This window comes from Nerophis ophidion, linkage group LG09 (assembly GCF_033978795.1).
Source record: "Nerophis ophidion isolate RoL-2023_Sa linkage group LG09, RoL_Noph_v1.0, whole genome shotgun sequence".
Classification (NCBI taxonomy): domain Eukaryota; kingdom Metazoa; phylum Chordata; class Actinopteri; order Syngnathiformes; family Syngnathidae; genus Nerophis; species Nerophis ophidion.
Genome location: NC_084619.1, coordinates 41,330,085 through 41,349,285, shown reverse-complemented (window position 1 = coordinate 41,349,285; position 19,201 = coordinate 41,330,085).

Sequence of the window (19,201 nt, the reverse complement as noted above, 5' to 3'; positions counted from 1 at the left end):
GGACCCCCACCAGCAAACTCTGCAAGAGTTAATATAGCTGCTGTTCAGCCAACATGTCAAGCACTTACCCCCGAGTGTGTTTGCAGGCTAGTAAAGGGAAAGAATAAAAGGTTGGGTAAACCAGACAGGCTAAGGCAAACAAACACACACTTCAAGGCGGCAAAACCATTGCAAGAGTTATGGGATCAAGCATGACTGATTGGAGCTCCATCACAACATGTGTTGGAGTGCATACTGTATATGTTCACGCCATGGAGGGTGCCAATAACAGCATGTTAACCAAGTTGGCCACAGTGCACAGCGAAACAATTGTGCAGATAATAAAGAGGCGGCTGCAAAGTTATACTCTATCAGAATATAATGGAAGTTTGCATGGTGAATAACAAAGCAAAGAGAAAATATTTGATGTTGTAACTTTTGTGTTTTACTTGCCTCTGTCCAAATAAAACAGCTTTTGATAAGTTCTTATTGGATTATACAGATTTACAATGAATGCATTTGCGCTTATTTTATTGCGTTTCACAAATTTAATGACGATTACTGCATTGTTGTATGTAAATTGGTGTGAAAAATAAAAATGTATTAAAAATGTAAGTTATTCGCAGAAAGCATGTATATTTAGAATAAAAGAAGAGGAATTACTGATATGGATTAGACCAGTGGTTTTCAAATGGGGGTACGCGTACCCCTGGCGGTACTTGAAGGTATGACAAGGGGTACGTGAGATTTTTTAAAAATATTCTAAAAATAGCAACAATTCAAAAATCCTTTATAAATATATTTATTGAATAATACTTCAACAAACTATGAATTTTAGTTCATAAACTGTGAAAAGAAATGCAACAATGCAATATTCAGTGTTGACAGCTATATTTTTGGTGGATATTTTCTATGAATATTGATGGTAAATATTTATTTTTTTGTGAAGAAATGTTTAGAATCAAGTTCATGAATCCGGACGGATCTCTATTACAATCCCCAAAGAGGGCACTTTAAGTTGATGATTACTTCTATGTGTAGAAATCTTTATTTATAATTGAATCACTCGTTTATTTTTCAACAAGTTTTTAACTATTTTATATATTTTTTTCCAAAATAGGTCAAGAAAAACCACTACAAATGAGCAATATTTTGCACTGTTATACAATTTAATAAATCAGAAACTGATGACATAGTGCTGTATTTTACTTCTTTATCCCTTTTTTCAACCAAAAATGCTTTGCTCTGATTAGGGGGTACTTAAATTGAAAAAATGTTCACAGGGGGTACATCACTGAAAAGAGGTGGAGAACTACTGAATTAGACAAATAAACACCATTCACACATGATGATGATAATATAATTCATAATGTGTGTTGTAATAAGGAATTTAAATGTAGAACATATACTGGCATTTACATGTTCAAAGTCTAGTAGATTTGCTGTCAAACACATTAACATTAAGTGTGAACTGTAATATGAACGACGGAATACTCTTGAGGGTAAACGATTGCACATTCAATTAAGGAACAGTGCCTTCTTGCGATGTTTGTTCTGTGGCTGCCACAGTAGGGGACCCGCTCGCAGACCGAAGTGTGCCCAAATCTGCTAATCTTACCAAGTGGGATGGAGAGGGGAGATACTTTATCTCCCAATGTTTCCAGCCAAACGCCTTAAACTCAGTGGAGAACCAAATGAAAGAACCGGTGCATAGCCAGGGGCTGGAGAAGACTCAGAAAATCTGATAAACAAATAGAATCATAAAAAGGCAGGGCGCTGGCGAAGTGGTAATTCTGTGGGAGTTCATTAGGGGAGAGATGGAGGAATAAAGAGTGGAGTGCTAAACGGTGGATGACATTACCTCTAATGTGGCTCCCCTGCTGAGTTTGTGATAGGGTGGCCGTTCCCACTGAAAATAAGGTTTTGCATGACGCCAGGTTCGCAAAGACAAACTCTTCACTAAATAGGATTCGTTTGAAGCATTGCACTGTTTTAGTGTGGAAAACAACTGCAAATGGGATTTTCAAATGTGTTCAGGCACACGGCCAAGTTGAGGCTACAGTGCTAAATTTGCAAACCATGTCAATGTTTTGAGCAGTAACCGTAACGCACCCCTGTTCACTCAAAAGGACAAAGTCGAACCCTCATTTTTATTCTGGCAATAACGTTGCCAATCATGGATGAATAAAGAATGTTTGTTCGGGTGGAAATCTGAAAATGTTCTATTTTTGCTAAAAACATATGTGGTGAGCTTTAAACAGATTATCCGCCCAAAAGCTAAGATCCAAAGGGCATTAAAAACATGGCTTTGCGCAACAAAAAAATGACGGCAAAACTTTGCGACAAAAAGGAGCAAATTAAATCAATAACAAAAAGTAATAATGATAACGCAAAAATAAACGAGGAAACAAGAAGAGGATGTTCAAATTAATAGTGCATACAAAGTACAAAGAAGAAGAATTATGAGACATACCTTCAACCTTATTGAAATGGGATATATTATTCATCTCAGTATGTTTATCATGACTGACTTAATCATCTATTACAAGAACTCATTCACTGATGTAATTGTACTACAAAAAAAAGTCAATAAATGAACATATGTATTTGTAAACACTCTGAAGTGGGAAAGGGGTAGGATTAAATAGGTGTTGCTTCTTCCAACTCATTTTGATGTAAACAGAAATGATATGAAATTGTGTGAGGTATTATATTGTAAGTGTGTTCATGTTTGAAATAAACTAAAGAAAGAAAGAAAGAAGGAAACACAATTCTGCAGATGATCTGGATAATTCTGCAACAGGAAGTGTTTTGAACTTGAGCAGTTAATTTCCTTTGCAACAAACAGTTTATTGCGGTCTGCAGATACTTCGCCAAAAGTTAATTTTCCAACTCAGGCGCCGATTCATATACCTCGTCACATGCAAACTAATTACTGTACGCTAGTAAGCACAACAATAGAAACTGACTTCCACCATCAAGAGAAGACACTTCCTTAGAAACTTTGGTGCCAACAATTATTTTCAGGTCCCACTGCTGGTTCTAATCAGGGGAGAATATCTAAAGAGAAAGCCTGATCAAACTACGATGTTCATTGCTCCCCAAATACTCGCCACACCTGCGGTGGATCTGTTTAGAATTAATTAGGTTACATGGAATACACAATGTGTTCCTAAAAATAAATAAATACATTTCCCTACTTTTAGTGGCTCTCCTCACTCATGATGAGAGCTTGATTGTGGCACAAATACTGTATATGTGCTGATTAACTTTGATGATGACTCTTTAATTACACATTCAAGAGAGATCATTGATCCAGCAGCCTGAGGGAAACATCTGCAACTAGAAATGAGAATCAAATTCAGTGCTTTTGTAGGTACAGACAGAAATTTGTCTGTACCACTGGTTACCGATTCATGTAAAATTAAACGGTGCCATATTTCGATATCTTTGTTGCACGCTGCTAAATTATATTAACAGAACAAGAACGGAGGAGGAGCAGCTGTGTACGTGATGAAGGATTTTTATTATTATTACCAACCATTTCAATAGTAATACAACAAGCAGTCTGCTAATAATCGACATCAGTGATTATCTACCTGTTTTCACAATCTACGACATTTCACTACAGGAAGAGGAACATGGATGATAAAAAGACATTTCATTACGCAAAGAGAAATGAGGGAAGAAAAAATATAAAAATGACCAATTATATAGATGGTAAACAGTGTGCAGCTGCAGTGTTTATTGACCTAACAAGAGCATTTTGACACGATTAACCATAATATCTTAATTAACAAAATGGAAGGGTTTGGCATCAGAGGGTTGGTCTTGAACTGGGTACGAAGCTACTTAACCAACAGGAAGCAATACAAGAAGTTAGTAGTGTTGTGTCGTTCGAACGAACAAATCTTTTGAGTGAACATACGGAACCGAATCACTTTATGAACTGATTCGTTCCTTTCTTAGTTCAGTTGAGCTCTGCCGAGACCATGCCGGTATGAGTGGAACTGGCGCGGATGACGTGAATCACGTTCGCGAAAGTACTAACACAGAACGAACTGTGTCGCGACGTGAATCACTTGGATCACGTTCGCGAACGTACTTACACAGAGGACTGACTGTGTTTGCGAACGTACTTACACAGAGAACTGACTGTGCCGCGACGTGAATCCCGTGAATCACGTGAATCACGTTCGCTAACGTACTTACACAGAGAACTGACTGTGCCGCGACATGAATCACGTCAATCACATTCGCGAACGTACTGACACAGGGAACTGACTGTGTCGCGACGTGAATCACGTGAATCACGTTCGCGAACGTACTTACACAGAGAACTGACTGTGTCGCAAAGGATGACGTCACATTGAGGATCTCGTTCATTCACTGTGTGCGTCGTTCATTGGGTGCTGAGGGCTTGTGTCGTTCCCCAACTGACACACACCGAGATCTGACACTGAGGAAGCTAGTTCTGACTGACTCATGATTCGCCGACCTGCACACAGAACTGCAGCTGCAGAAGTCATTCGGCGAACAAATCTTTTGAACGAATCAATTTAAGGAACTGATTGTAGTGAGTCAGTACAGTCAAAAGAACCGCCGATCCCATTACTAGAAGTTAGGCGAACACGTCTACAGCGCTTAATATATCTTTAATATATATATTTTTAATATATCAAAATTGTTAATTCGCTACATATCAAAAAGTTACAAAGGACTTTTAAGTTAGTATTATTTGGAGACGACACAACTGCTTTTTGATCAGGAGAGAACACACAGAGGCAAGTACAAATCATAACAGAAGAAATAGATAAATTAAAGAGATGGTTTGACAAAAAAAAAAAAAACAACTCCTCTCTGAGCTGCCACCTTATCGTGGTAGAGGAGTTTGCGTGTCCCAATGATCCTAGGAGCTATGATGTCCGGGGGCTTTATGCCCCCTGGTGGGGTCTCCCAAGGCAAACAGGTTCTAGGTGAGGGATCAGACAAAGAGCAGCTCGAAGACCTCTATGAAGAAGATGAAACATGGACCCAGATTTCCCTCGCCCGGACGCGGGTCACCGGGGCCCCCCTCTGGAGCCAGGCCCGGAGGTGGGGCACGATGGCGAGCGCCTGGTGGCCTGGCCTGTTCCCATGGGGCCTGGCCGGGCACAGCCCGAAGAGGCAACGTGGGTCCCCCTCCAATGGGCTCACCACCCATAGCAGGGGCCATAGAGGTCGGGTGCAATGTGAGCTGGGCGGCAGCCGAAGGCAGGGCACTTCGCGGTCCGATCCTCGGCTACAGAAGCTAGCTCTTGGGACGTGGAACGTCACCTCACTGGGGGGGAAAGAGCCTGAGCTAGTGCGCGAAGTGGAGAAGTTCCGGCTGGATATAGTCGGACTCACTTCGACGCACAGCAAGGGCTCTGGAACCACTTCTCTCGAGAGGGACTGGACCCTCTTCCACTCTGGCGGTGCCGACAGTAAGAGGCGATGGGCTGGGGTGGCAATTCTGGTTGCCCCCCGGCTTAAAGCCTGCACGTTGGAGTTCAACCCAGTGGACGAAAGGGTAGCCTCCCTCCGCCTTCAGGTGGGGGGGACGGGTCCTGACTGTTGTTTGTGCTTACGCACCAAACGGCAGTTCAGAGTACCCACCCTTTTTGGGTACACTCGAGGGAGTACTGGAAATTGCTCCCCCGGGTGATTCCCTTGTCCTACTGGGGGACTTCAACGCTCATGTTGGCAACGACAGTGAAACCTGGAGAGGTGTGATTGGGAAGAATGGCCGCCTGGATATGAACCAGAGTGGTGTTTTGTTATTGGACTTTTGTGCTCGTCACAATTTGTCCATTACAAACACCATGTTCAAACATAAGGGTGTCCATATGTGCACTTGGCACCAGGACACCCTAGGCCGCAGTTCCATGATCGACTTTGTAGTTGTGTCATCGGATTTGCGGCCTTATGTTTTGGACACTCGAGTGAAGAGAGGGGCGGAGCTTTCTACCGATCACCACCTGGTGGTGAGTCGGCTGCGATGGTGGGGGAGGATGCCGGACAGACCTGGCAGGCCCAAACGCATTGTGAGGGTCTCCTGGGAACGTCTGGCAGAGTCTCCTGTCAGAGAAAGTTTCAATTCCCACCTCCGGAAGAACTTTGAACATGTCACGAGGGAGGTGCTGGACATTGAGTCCGAGTGAACCATGTTCCGCAACTGTATTGTCGAAGCGGCTGATCGGAGCTGTGGCCCCAAAGTAGTTGGTGCCTGTCGTGGCGGCAATCCTAAAACCCCTTGGTGGACACCAGCGGTGAGGGATGCCGTCAAGCTGAAGTAGGAGTCCTATTGGGTCCTTTTGGCTCATAGGACTCCGGAGGCAGTGGACAGGTACCGACAGGCCAAGCGGTGTGCGGCTTCAGCGGTCGCTGAGGCAAAAACTCGGACATGGGAGGAGTTCGGGGAAGCCATGGAAAACGACTTCCAGACGGCTTCGAAGCGATTCTGGACCACCGTCCGCCGCCTCAGGAAGGGGAAGCAGTGCACTATCAACACCGTGTATGGTGCGGATGGTGTTCTGCTGACCTCAACTGCGGATGTTGTGGATAGGTGGAAGGAATACTTCGAAGACCTCCTCAATCCCACCAACACGTCTTCCTATGAAGAATCAGTGCCTGGGGAATCTGTGGTGGACTCTCCTATTTCTGGGGCTGAGGTCGCTGAGGTAGTTAAAAAGCTCCTCGGTGGCAAGGCCCCGGGGGTGGACGAGACCCGCCTGGAGTTCCTTAAGGCTCTGGATGCTGTGGGGCTGTCTTGGTTGACAAGACTCTACAGCATCGCGTGGACATCGGGGGCGGTACCTCTGGATTGGCAGACCGGGGTGGTGGTTCCTCTCTTTAAGAAGGGGGACCGGAGGGTGTGTTCCAACTATCCTGGGATCACACTCCTCAGCCTTCCCGGTAAGGTTTATTCAGGTGTACTGGAGAAGAGGCTACGCCGGATAGTCGAACCTCGGATTCAGGAGGAACAGTGTGGTTTTCGTCCTGGTCGTGGAACTGTGGACCAGCTCTATACTCTCGGCAGGGTTCTTGAGGGTGCATGGGAGTTTGCCCAACCAGTCTACATGTGCTTTGTGGACTTGGAGAAGGCATTCGACTGTGTCCCTCGGGAAGTCCTGTGGGGAGTGCTCAGAGAGTATGGGGTATCGGACTGTGTTATTGTGGCGGTCCGCTCCCTGTACGATCAGTGCCAGAGCTTGGTCCGCATTGCCGGCAGTAAGTCGAACACATTTCCAGTGAGGGTTGGACGCCGCCAAGGCTGTCCTTTGTCACCGATTCTGTTCATAACTTTTATGGACAGAATTTCTAGGCGTTGAGGGGTTCCGGTTTGGTGACCGCAGGATTAGGTCTCTGCTTTTTGCAGATGATGTGGTCCTGATGGCTTCATCTGACCGGGATCTTCAGCTCTCACTGGATCGGTTTGCAGCCGAGTGTGAAGCGACCGGAATGAGAATCAGCACCTCCAAGTCCGAGTCCATGGTTCTTGCCCGGAAAAGGGTGGAGTGCCATCTCCGGGTTGGGGAGGAGACCCTGCCCCAAGTGGAGGAGTTCAAGTACCTAGGAGTCTTGTTCACGAGTGGGGGAAGAGTGGATCGTGAGATCGACAGGCGGATCGGTGCGGCGTCTTCAGTAATGCGGACGTTGTACCGATCCGTTGTGGTGAAGAAGGAGCTGAGCCGGAAGGCAAAGCTCTCAATTTACCGGTCGATCTACGTTCCCATCCTCACCTATGGTCATGAGCTTTGGGTCATGACCGAAAGGATAAGATCACGGGTACAAGCGGCCGAAATGAGTTTCCTCCGCCGTGTGGCGGGGCTCTCCCTTAGAGATAGGGTGAGAAGCTCTGCCATCCGGGAGGAGCTCAAAGTAAAGCCGCTGCTCCTCCACATCGAGAGGAGCCAGATGAGGTGGTTCGGGCATCTGGTCAGGATGCCAACCGAACGCCTCCCTAGGGAGGTGTTTAGGGCACGTCCAACCGGTAGGAGGCCACGGGGAAGACCCAGGACACGTTGGGAAGACTATGTCTCTCGGCTGGCCTGGGGACGCCTCGGGATCCCCCGGGAAGAGCTAGACGAAGTGGGTGGGGAAAGGGAAGTCTGGGTTTCCCTGCTTAGGCTGATGCCCCCGCGACCCGACCTCGGATAAGCTGAAGAAGATGGATGGATGGATGGATGGTTTGACAAAAACCGACTCAGTAAAACTAAAATAATGCTGTTTGTTACCAGCAGAAGAGAAAGTTAAACACAAATACAAACAGACGGAGTAGACATTGACAGAGTAAAATAAATCTGTTTTGGGGAATTATTAATAGACTATCAAATGAACTGGAAACCTCATATAAAAATAAACAACATAAGGTGGCAAGAAATACATCAATAATGAATAAAGTAGATATGTACTGAACCAAAAATCACAAGAGTTATCATATCTAAATTATTGTGTAGAATAGTGATTTTCAAACTGTGGGACATGTACCAATAATGGTACACGCCCTCTGCCTAGTGGTATGCCAAATAATTACTTGGCTAAAGTACAGAGTTTTATTTTCCTATTTGAAAACACAGTGTTTACTGTTCAAACTATGTCAAATATTATAGCGGCCAAAATGTTAAATATACATGTTTAATAAAACCTCTGACATGTTTTTAATGAATACTTAGGCTTATTATGCTACTGTATTTTAATGTCAGCCATTATGGTGGTACTTGGAAAGCTGACGTGGTACTTGATGGAAAAGTTTGAGAACCACTGGTGGCTTTAAATGGGGAAATAACGATAAAAGTGGACTTTATTCACTAACTGTGTTACAAAAAAGATCAGTTACAGTTAATATGAATGAATAAATGAAAATGAGTTAAATAAGTTTATTTCGGTCATGTAATCAATCAACCATTTTGTGTGATCAGTTTTACAGTACAGGTTATACATACACATACACACACAAAAGAAAAGAAAAATAATGACCAAAAAAGGAATAGGCTGAAGCCAAAGCTTATACGTAGTTGCCTATCCTATACCTTCACTGAAAATTAGATTGTCTGGAACATCAACTTTAAAAAAAATATATTGTAGCGGTTGATTTACGGACATAATTCGCCACACCTAGTGCTTGACCTTATTGTTATTATTCACTGTACTGTTCGAGTATGCACATGACAATGTAGTTCTGTTTCACTGTACTGTTCAATTAGGCACATGACAAGGTTGTTCCGTTGCAGGTAATTCGGCGCGGCCCCTTTAAGTGGCCGGCAGGAGATTCTCCCAAAGGTGGGGGTTTGTTGTTCCCGCCATTTTTGAGTGTTTTAAGTCAGTCTGGTTTGGTTCTAAAAGAATAAAGGACGCACACGTTTTTGTGTGTCAACGATACACGAAGTTGTCTTGTTTTCACGCTACAAGCACAACAATATATCAATGGGATAAAAGTAATTGTTTCTATATTTTATAATTTTAAATTATTTCACCTTTCAAGGTTTTCTTAAACCTTACCAAAGAAGTGCATGTCTTCAGCTCATCACTGAACTTGTTTCACCATTTAACTCCTAAAACTGAAATTCATTTGTATTTTATATTCGTTCTCGCTTTACCTATTTCAAAAATCAATATCCCCCGTAAATTATAGTTTTCTCCTCTTAAATGAAATAAACCAAGAATACAAGCTGGAAGGCTGTTGTTCTTTACTCGAAAGATAATTTCCATTGTTTTTAAAAACACAATGTCTGAAAATTTTAATACATTAGAACTTATAAATAATGGATTGGTATGTTCATAGTAGCAGGCTTTGTGTATTATTCTAATGACCATTTTTTGAAGTTTTATTATTGGGTCTATGTTTGTTTTATAAGCATTTCCCCAAATTTCAACATAATACGTTAAATATGTAAAAATAAAAGAATAATACAACATATGCAGGCATATCTTATTCAGCATGTGTCTTACTTTATAAAGAATAGCAATAGATTTGGATATTTTTCCCTTTATATATTCAATATGCAGTTTCCAACATAGTTTATGATCAATTATTATTCCCAAGAATTTAGTTTCATATACTCTATCAACGTCCACTTGATTTAATTTTAATTTTGCTTCACAATTTGTCCTTGTAACCACTAAACACCATACATTTAGTTTTCTTATCATTTAATGATAACTTATTAATATCAAACCATTTTTTAGCTGAATTAACTAAACCTCTATTATCCTCAAGTCTTCCTTCAAGTCTTCTCCTGAAAATTATACATTTGTATCATCTGCAAACATAATACATTTCTATTTATTAGATACTGAACAAATGTCATTTAGGTAAAGTATAAATAACTTAGGTCCCATTACCAAGCCTTGTAGAACCCCAAAAGTTACTCTTCTTGGCTGTGATTTAGTCTTAATAATTTCCTCATATTGAGATCTGTTACATAAATAACTACTTAACCACTGTTGTGAAACTCCTTATGCTATAGTTTTCCATTTTTTGCAAGAGTAAGGAATGATTTATTGTGTCAAAAGCTTTACATAAGTCAATAAATACTCCAACGGTGTGTTGCTTTTTTTCTATTGCTGTAGCTATGTTTTCTACAAAGTCCATCACTGCTAAAGATGTCGATCGATTACTACTGAACCCATACTGATGGTCATGTTTGTCAATCCACTTATCAAGTTTATATACAAATAATTTCTCAAGAACTTTTGCAAATTGAGGTAGTAAGGACACAGGTCTGTAATTTGAGACCATATGTTTATCACCATTTTTATAAATTGGAATAACATTTGCGATTTTCATTTTGTCAGGAAAAATTCCAGTTGATAAAGATTTATTGCATATATAAGTAAACAGCTTCAGGACACAATCCATCACTTCTTTAACAAGTGACATATCCACGTTGTTACCATCCACAGATTTTTTGTTTTAAAACTTTCTGACCACTTCTAACACATCACTTTTCCAAACGCCACCAAGAAACATTGACTTTTTTTATGTCGAATACACGGTTTAACTTTTTGTCATCCTTCATATTAAAGTTAATATTTTTTGCCAAATTTGGGCCAACATTCACAAAAGCTTATTGAATTCCTCAGCTATTTCTTCTATATTTTCAATAATTGAGTTGTCATCTCTTACCAGTTATGCTGTAAAATCATTTTTGCTAGATTTTTTAATCATGGTATTAAGCACATGCCAGGTTTCAATTATATTATTTTTATGTTTATGCAGCAATTGTTCATAATAGTTTTTTTGTTGCAGCCTCATGATGCATGTCAATCTATTTTTATACTTTTTATATTTGTCTTCATTTTCCTTTGTTCGATTCTTAATAAATTCCTTGTAAAGCCTATTTTTTTTTACAGGCTTTTACTAAGCCCTTTGTTATCCATGGTTTCTTCCTCTTTTTAGTATTTTGCTTATATTCTCTCAATGGACAATGATGGTCATAAAGTGTCAGAAATATATCCAGGAATGTATCGTACTGTATGCTTCATTAGTATCCTCCACAAAAACATTTTGCCAATCTTGATTTAAAAGCTCAGCCTTGAATTCCTTAACTGCTTCTGGTGATTTTATTCTAACAAAATTATTTATTTGTCTTTTTGTTTGTAAGTTTTGCTCGTTTTTCATTTGGATCACTGTAAAAACAGGCAAGTGATCACTTACATCAGTCACTAAGAGTCCACTTTTTCTCTTCCCATCAAATACATTTATAAAAATATTGCCAATTAGTGTTAAACTGTCCTTTGTTATTCTGCTAGGTTTTACAATTAGTGGAAAGAAACTCAAGCTAAACAGAAGATTTAAAAAATCTGTGTTTTTTATGTGATCATTAAATTTAATCAAATGAATGTTGAAGTCACACCAAATCAAGATCACCTTAAAATTTTGTCTTTTATATAACTCAAACATTTTCTTATTAAATTAATCAATGCATGTTCAAGGAGTTCTATACATACAACTAATTAATATGTTTTTGGATCTTCCAACACTGATTTCAATAGTTACACATTCCATCAGATTGTTAATAGCAGTTGTCAATCAGCCTACATTTGAGAGAGGACATCACAAACAATACAACACCTCCTCCCCTTTTGTTCCTCTTGTTTTGCCAAAAAATGTAATATCCCTCTAATCCATCCAGTAATTGCTTACTATCATTCAACCAAGTCTCTGAAATTGCTATTATGGTAAAATTTGCTGTATTTGTTTAAGATACTCTTTAACTTTGGAAAAGTTACTGTAAAGACTCCTGCTGTTGAAATGAATCACTGAAAAGCCTTCCATTTTAACATTTGAATTAAATTGTTCTTCAGTATAATACTCACAATCCACATTAGAGTCCTGATAGAAGTGAATATCTGGGTCAATGTTATTTTCTAACTCATAGCATTTATGATCATGAAAGTCGAAAGACTTGAATTTTGTGCAGCTCATTTGTTCTTCTATCATGTTGGTTGTCCACACGGTTTATCTGCACACAGTACACAGCCAACAAGGAACATTTCCCCACTATTCCACTTCCCTATCATGATCATCTGTTCCCCATTTATATTGTTCAAGTTCCTTCAAATCTCTGATTACTAATACCCTTGCTTGTTCTGGTGGAACATTCAATCTGATCATTACTATACAGTTCCTTGTCCATGTGTCCTGGATTTGCTTTCCCTTTTTCAAGATCCTGGCTTGTCTTGCAATATCTGTGTTTCTCTTTGTGAGATTTTCATTTACATACACTCCTGTGCCTTTCATTTTTTTTATTGATATGATTTAGTGGATTTGCAAACAGTTAAAATGATGTACAAAGTGTCAAGTATTGGTGGTGACGAACCCCAAAATGCAGAGATGGCAGGCTTGATACAGGAAGATATCATTTGTAATGTCCCAAAAATGCAGGAAAAACACAAACCAGGAACTTGGAGACAGGAAACATGATACCAAGAAAACAGGTGAACTGGAAATAGCGAACAGGAACCAGCAAACAGGAAACAAAAAAACTGGAGACAGCAAACAGTCCACAGCATACAGGAAACAGCTTACAAGACTCCAACACTGACTGGAGGACAAGGTAAGTATAAATAGCAGCCAACTGACTGACACCAGGTGTGGCCAGGTGCCAATCAACCGCAGCTGAGTGGAAACAGTGCTCAGGGAGACAAGCAGGAAACTGAACAAAAAAGGGAGCGCTAACAGGTAATAAAACATACAGAGGAAAAACCAAAACATAACCAAACTGTCAGTGACAAGCCTGACACAAAGCAGACAATATGTAGCGTTTCAGGGGAGAAAAAGACGTGTTAAACGCCGTCTTCCATTCATCCTCTCCCTTATACGCACCAAATGATAAGCATTACAGAGATCAAGTTTACTAAAAATGGTGGCAGGATCGAGGGGGTCGAAGGAAGAGCTCAGTAGCGGCAGAAAATACTTATTTTTGACAGTAATTTTCAGCTGACGGTAGTCAATGCATGGCCTCAATGAGCCGTCCTTTTTGCCCACAAAGAAGAACCCCGCTGCCACCGGGTACTTGGAGGGGGTGATAATGCCGGAGGCAAGAGACTCAGAAATGTAATCTTGCATGGCTTGTTTTTCGGGCAGGGAGAGATTGTACAGTCGGCTAGAAGGGAGTACAACATTGGGGACCAGATCAATAGAGCAGTCGTAGGGTCTGTGCGGGGAAAAGGGAAGTGAACGCTCCGTACTGAACACTGGGACCAGATCATGATACAGGAGGGGAACTTTGGAGAGATCAGTGTTGTGTAAAATGGGCTTAGGACTTCTTGATGGGGGAACTGCCGACATAAGGCAGTGGGCGTGGCACATTGTGCTCCATGCTATGACCCTGCCCGTGGACCAAGAGATGTGGGGGTCGTGTTTGCGGAGCCACGAGCGACCTAAGACTAGTGGAGCAATTGGGGCATCGAGAACCCAGAGGCTGACGGTCTCCGTACGGTTTCCAGATAGGGTCAAGGATAGGAGCTCCGTGCGGTGTGTGATGGGGCTAAAGGGGTGTCCTTCCACAGCCTGTACTGGTAGGGAGGTGTCCAGAGGGAGAAGTGTGATACTGGCTTGATGAGCAAACTCACGGTCCATGAAACTGTCTTCCCACCCAGAATCCCAATAGGCATCAGATTTCTAGAGCTCCAGGACAGGGTCGCTGGGAAGAGGATGCCAGGGTCCTTGTTGGTTTGGGGAACGGAGGTATGGCTCACCAGGACTCCCCTAGCTAGTGAGCCTTGTCTTTTGGCAGGGTCGGACTGCTCCTGATGACGTGCCTGGCAATCCCGCAGTAGAGGCAAAGGCGCAGTCGGAACCTTCTTTCTTTTGATTTGCCTAGCTGCATGGGCTCCTCCGTTCTGACTGCCACGGGAGGAGATACAGATTGAGAAGAAGGGGCTTAGTTGGCAGGGCGGGCCTTTTGAAGCAAGGTGGAACTTACAGAAGTCAGTGCCTCAAGGAATGCCAGTCTGAGGTCAATGGTGCTGGCTCGCTGCACGGATCGCTCATTAAGACGCTGGTCTATATGGAGTGCCAGCTTAATGAGAGCTCTGTAGGAAGTTGGCCGGTCACGCAGGAATCCGTCCTTCACGGCCTCGCTAAGTCTGCGGTTGTACACACTCTGAAGAGCCTTGTTCCCCCACTCACTGTCGGCAGCAAGAGTGCGGAACTCAAGGATGTACTCGGCGTCAGAGAGGGAGCCCTGTTCAATTGAATGGAGACGGGAGGTGGCGTACCCCCCCTTCCACTCATCCCATTGGGTTTTTCTTGCCCTGATGTGGGATGTGAGCCGAGGATGTCGTTGTGGCTTGTAAAGCCCTTTGTCACACTCGTGATTTAGGGCTACATAAGTAAACTTTGATTGACTGATTGATGGACCAACGGGTGATCGAATACTGCCCAGAACTCAGCGTGGAAAGCAGCATAGTCGGTGCCCAACCCATTGTTCCGGTGGATAGCTGCTGTGGCCCATCTAAGAGCCTTACCCAAAAGGAGTGAAAAAATAAATGTAATTTTGGCACCGTCAGACTCATAACATGAGGGCTGGTGTTCAAAAATTAATTCACACTGTACCAAAAACCCCTGGCATAAAGGTCTGGGGCTAACAATCTTGGGCTCCCGGACATGGGGGGGGTTCCAGGCAGCGGCTGCCAAAGAGGCGCTCGGGTCCAGCGCAGGTGGAGAAGGAAGACTCAGGCTAAAAGAGTAAATTCGGGCCAATAAACTGGCAAAGACACAAAGGCAGCATCAAGCTTATTTTCCAGGTTGGAGAAGCAGGACTGGTGCTGCTGGAGGACAGCGTGTAAGCCGACAGGTTGGGGGCCTTGGGAGGTCGGGAAGGAAGTGTGGATCTAGCTCTCCTCGTGCCGTCTGGTACAATAGGGTATTCGCGCACGTCCCCATGAATACACCTAATTTTCACCCGTGTTGCCTGCCTCAAAACCCCGGGTCGAACCAGGTTTTGGTGGATCAGGGACTGCTTACAGCCTGAATCCACCATCGCCTGGTATGTACTCCCTTGTACCCTTACCGGGACATAGTACGTCTCCCCCAGATCGGGGGAGGGTGCTGGAGGCCCGACAACCCGCATCACCTGCCCCACCTCCATCATGGAGCACTCCCGGCGCACGTGACCAGGCTGTCCGCACCTCTAACACACCGGCCCTGGCAGTTGAGGTGCCCTCTGCGTTGGAAGACCCCTCTCTGCAGCGCTGGTACCCTGCAACATGTATGAAAGACGTTCGTTATATAAGGAAGATCTCTGGCTCTCACAGACCTGTAACTTCCTCTTTAAGAAGTTCTTCTGTCCTCCACTCGTTACCTGTATTAATGGAACCTATTTGAACTTGTTATGCCATGCGATGAGGTGGCGACTTGTCCAGGGTGTACCCCGCCTTCTGCCCAAATGTAGCTGAGATAGGCGCCAGTGCCCCCCGCGACCCCAAAAGGGAATAAGCGGTAGGAAATGGATGGATGGATGAACTTGTTATCTGTATAAAAGACACCTGTCCACCTGTCAAGACCACTGATAATCTCCCTCGATCTGCGTCCCCACGCAAGATCTTATTCTGTGGGGTAAAAATTATCATGAGAACGGTGAGCAAAATTCACAGAACCACACGGGGGACCTGGTGAATGACCTGCAGAGAGCTGGTATTAAAGTAACAAAGGTTACCATCAGTAACACACTACGCCGACAGGGAATCAAATCCTGCAGTGACAGACGTGTCCCCCTGCTTAACCCAGTGCATGTCCAGGCCCGTCTGAAGTTTGCCAGAGAGCACATGGATGATACAGCAGAGGATTGGGAGAATGTCATGTGGTCAGATGAAACAAAAACAGAACTTTTTGGTATAAACTCAACTCGTCGTGTTTGGAGGAATAAGAATACTGAGTTGCATCCCAAGAACACCATACCTACTGTGAATCATGGGGGTGGAAACATCATGCTTTGGGGCTGTTTTTCTGCTAAGGGGACAGGAAGATTGATCCGTGTTGAGAAAAGAATGAATGGGGCCATGTATCGTGATATTTTGAGCCAAAACCTCCTTCCATCAGTGAGAGCTTTGAATGGTTGACCAAATACTTATTTTCCACCATAATTTATAAATAAATTCTTTAAAATTCCTACAATGTGAGTTCCTGTATTTTTCGGGCATCTGATTGGACAAAATGTACATGACATCCAGTTTATGTGTTTTTGTGTAGACAGAAACAGAAACGACACTGTGTGGATGGAGATTGTTTTAACACCAAAAATGTGTCTTTGAAAGTATCTGTGTTCATGTGGACACAGCCTTGGGGGGCTCCAAGCCACTAGGTCAGGGGTGGGCAACTCAAAATGTTGAAAGACCCACATTGGATCAATAATACAAAAAACAAAACTATCTGAAACCGCAAAAAATGAAAAATCTTCTATAAGTGTTATAATGAAGACAACGCATGACGTAAGTGTCTATATTAACTATAATAGCCTATTATCAAAATGACTATGTGTTGCAGGGTGAAATAAATTTTTGTTAACAGAATTGTTGAAATGTAATATTTATTCTACACATTTTTACAACATTAGTAAATCAGAGGCTACTCAGAATGTGAGATAACTCCTGGAAATGACTGACCTTTAATGGCCAAAGGTATAGATGTGTGTGTCCAAGTTAAAGGAAACGACAGGCTGTCTTCTTTTAATGGATTTATAACAGTTTTTATAAGCTTGGTAACATTTGCTGTGGTCTGGAACAACATGACACGTTAGAAATGCAGCCATTATTACTTACAGATAATGTGTTATGAGACATACACATATAAATTAAATACAAAGAGGATAAAAGCAAAGGGACAAATGAGGCATAATGATGCAATACGTACATACAGCTAGCCTAGATAGCATGTTAGCATTAATTAGCTTGCAGTCATTCAGTGACCAAATATGTCTGATTAGCACTCCAACAAGTCAGAAACATCAACAAAGCTCACCTTTGTAAACAAACTGTTGTGTGAGAGTCCACACTTTGGTGAGTTCAAGAACCGCCAAAATGAATAGGACAAAAGGTTGTTGAGCAAATAGTGTCATCAGTGAAGCATACACACAAACATATTTAATAGTGGTGGTTCTAACAATTGGGAAACTTTGTGTCATGTTAGTCTTCAAATAAAAAGCATACTAAAACAAACTAAATATATTTCCCCCCGATCTTTTTCCATTTTCAGTAATTAAAAAAAAGCCACCTTCTGTAGCAAAGCAGAGAATTCTTCTTTTTGGATTTTCAATCCTTTTTTAAAAATGATTCAGGGATCCACTACGGCGGCACTAAAGAGCCGCATGTGGCTCGAGAGCCTCGGCTTGCTGACCCCCGCACTAGGTGTATCAGTGCCTTGCCTAAGAGAAGTGAAAGAAAAAAAACGATTGACCTGTTCCCATTTTCTTAATAAACTTAAAATTTACAATTGTTTCCAAACAAAATCCCTACATTCAGAAGATGTTGCAGCCTGAAGGGTTTAAATTCCTACATGTACATAAAAGGTCCTGCCTACTCAGTACAATCAAGGTAAAACAACCTCAATAATAAAAGAAAAAAAGAAAAAAAAACACACACTGACAATGTATTCATAATGTGGTGACTTCACTTTCAAGAAGTAATCTGTTTTCCTACTAAGTAAAATTACATAGATAGTCACCGCTTTTAAATCTGGCGACATGGTGGCACTTAAAACAGCCAGAGCCAACATGAACCGTGCCATTAGGGTTGCAAAGCATGCTCACAGTCAGAAAGTGCAGGACTTCTTCAACAACCCCACAAACACCAGACGAATGTTGCAGGGCATACATGTCATCACGGACTATAAAGCTACCACCCATCCATGACAACAGCATAAGCTTTCTCAATGACCTCAACAACCACTTTGCGAGGTTTGAGGCATTTAACACCACTCCGGTGAGGAAATCCATCACTCGTCCTGACGAGCAGCCGCTCAACCTGGACACAGACGATGTCCGGAGAACCCTGAGGAAAGTGAACCCCCGGAAAGCAGCGTGACCTAATGACATTCCGGGCAAGGTGCTTAAGGGATGTGCAGAGCAGCTGGCTGGGGTTCTCACAGACATCTTCAATACCTCGCTGACCCAATACCATCATGTTTTAAGGTAGGTAGGTAGGTAGGTAGGTAGGTAGGTAGGTAAGTAGGTCTTTGTTGTCATTGCAACAAGTACAACAAAACTTTGTTTTCAGCACAAACCTGTTCAAGATTAGACAAACAAACAGTGTACAGATGGCCACAATCATTCCAGTACCTAAAAAACCCATAATCTCCTCTCTCAATGATTATCGCCCCGTGACACTCACCACAATCATTATAAAGTGCTTCGAGAAGGTGGTAAAGGAATACATTGTCTCCAGACTTCTCCTCACATCCGACCCATACGAGTTTGCTTATCGCCTTAACCACTTCACAGACACCTTCTCCTCTGCACTCCATCTGAGCTCAGAACATCTGGAAGGAAAAAACACACATGTGGGGATGTTGTTTCTGGACTTCAGCTCCGTGTTCAACACCATCATCCCACATCACTTGGTGAGCAAACTGGCCCCCCCTTGGATTCAGTACCCCCCTATGCAACTGGCTGCTTGATTTCCTCACAGACAGACCACAGTCTGTTAGAGTGGGCCGACAACACCTCAAGTGCCATCTCCTTGAGCACCGGCTCCCCCC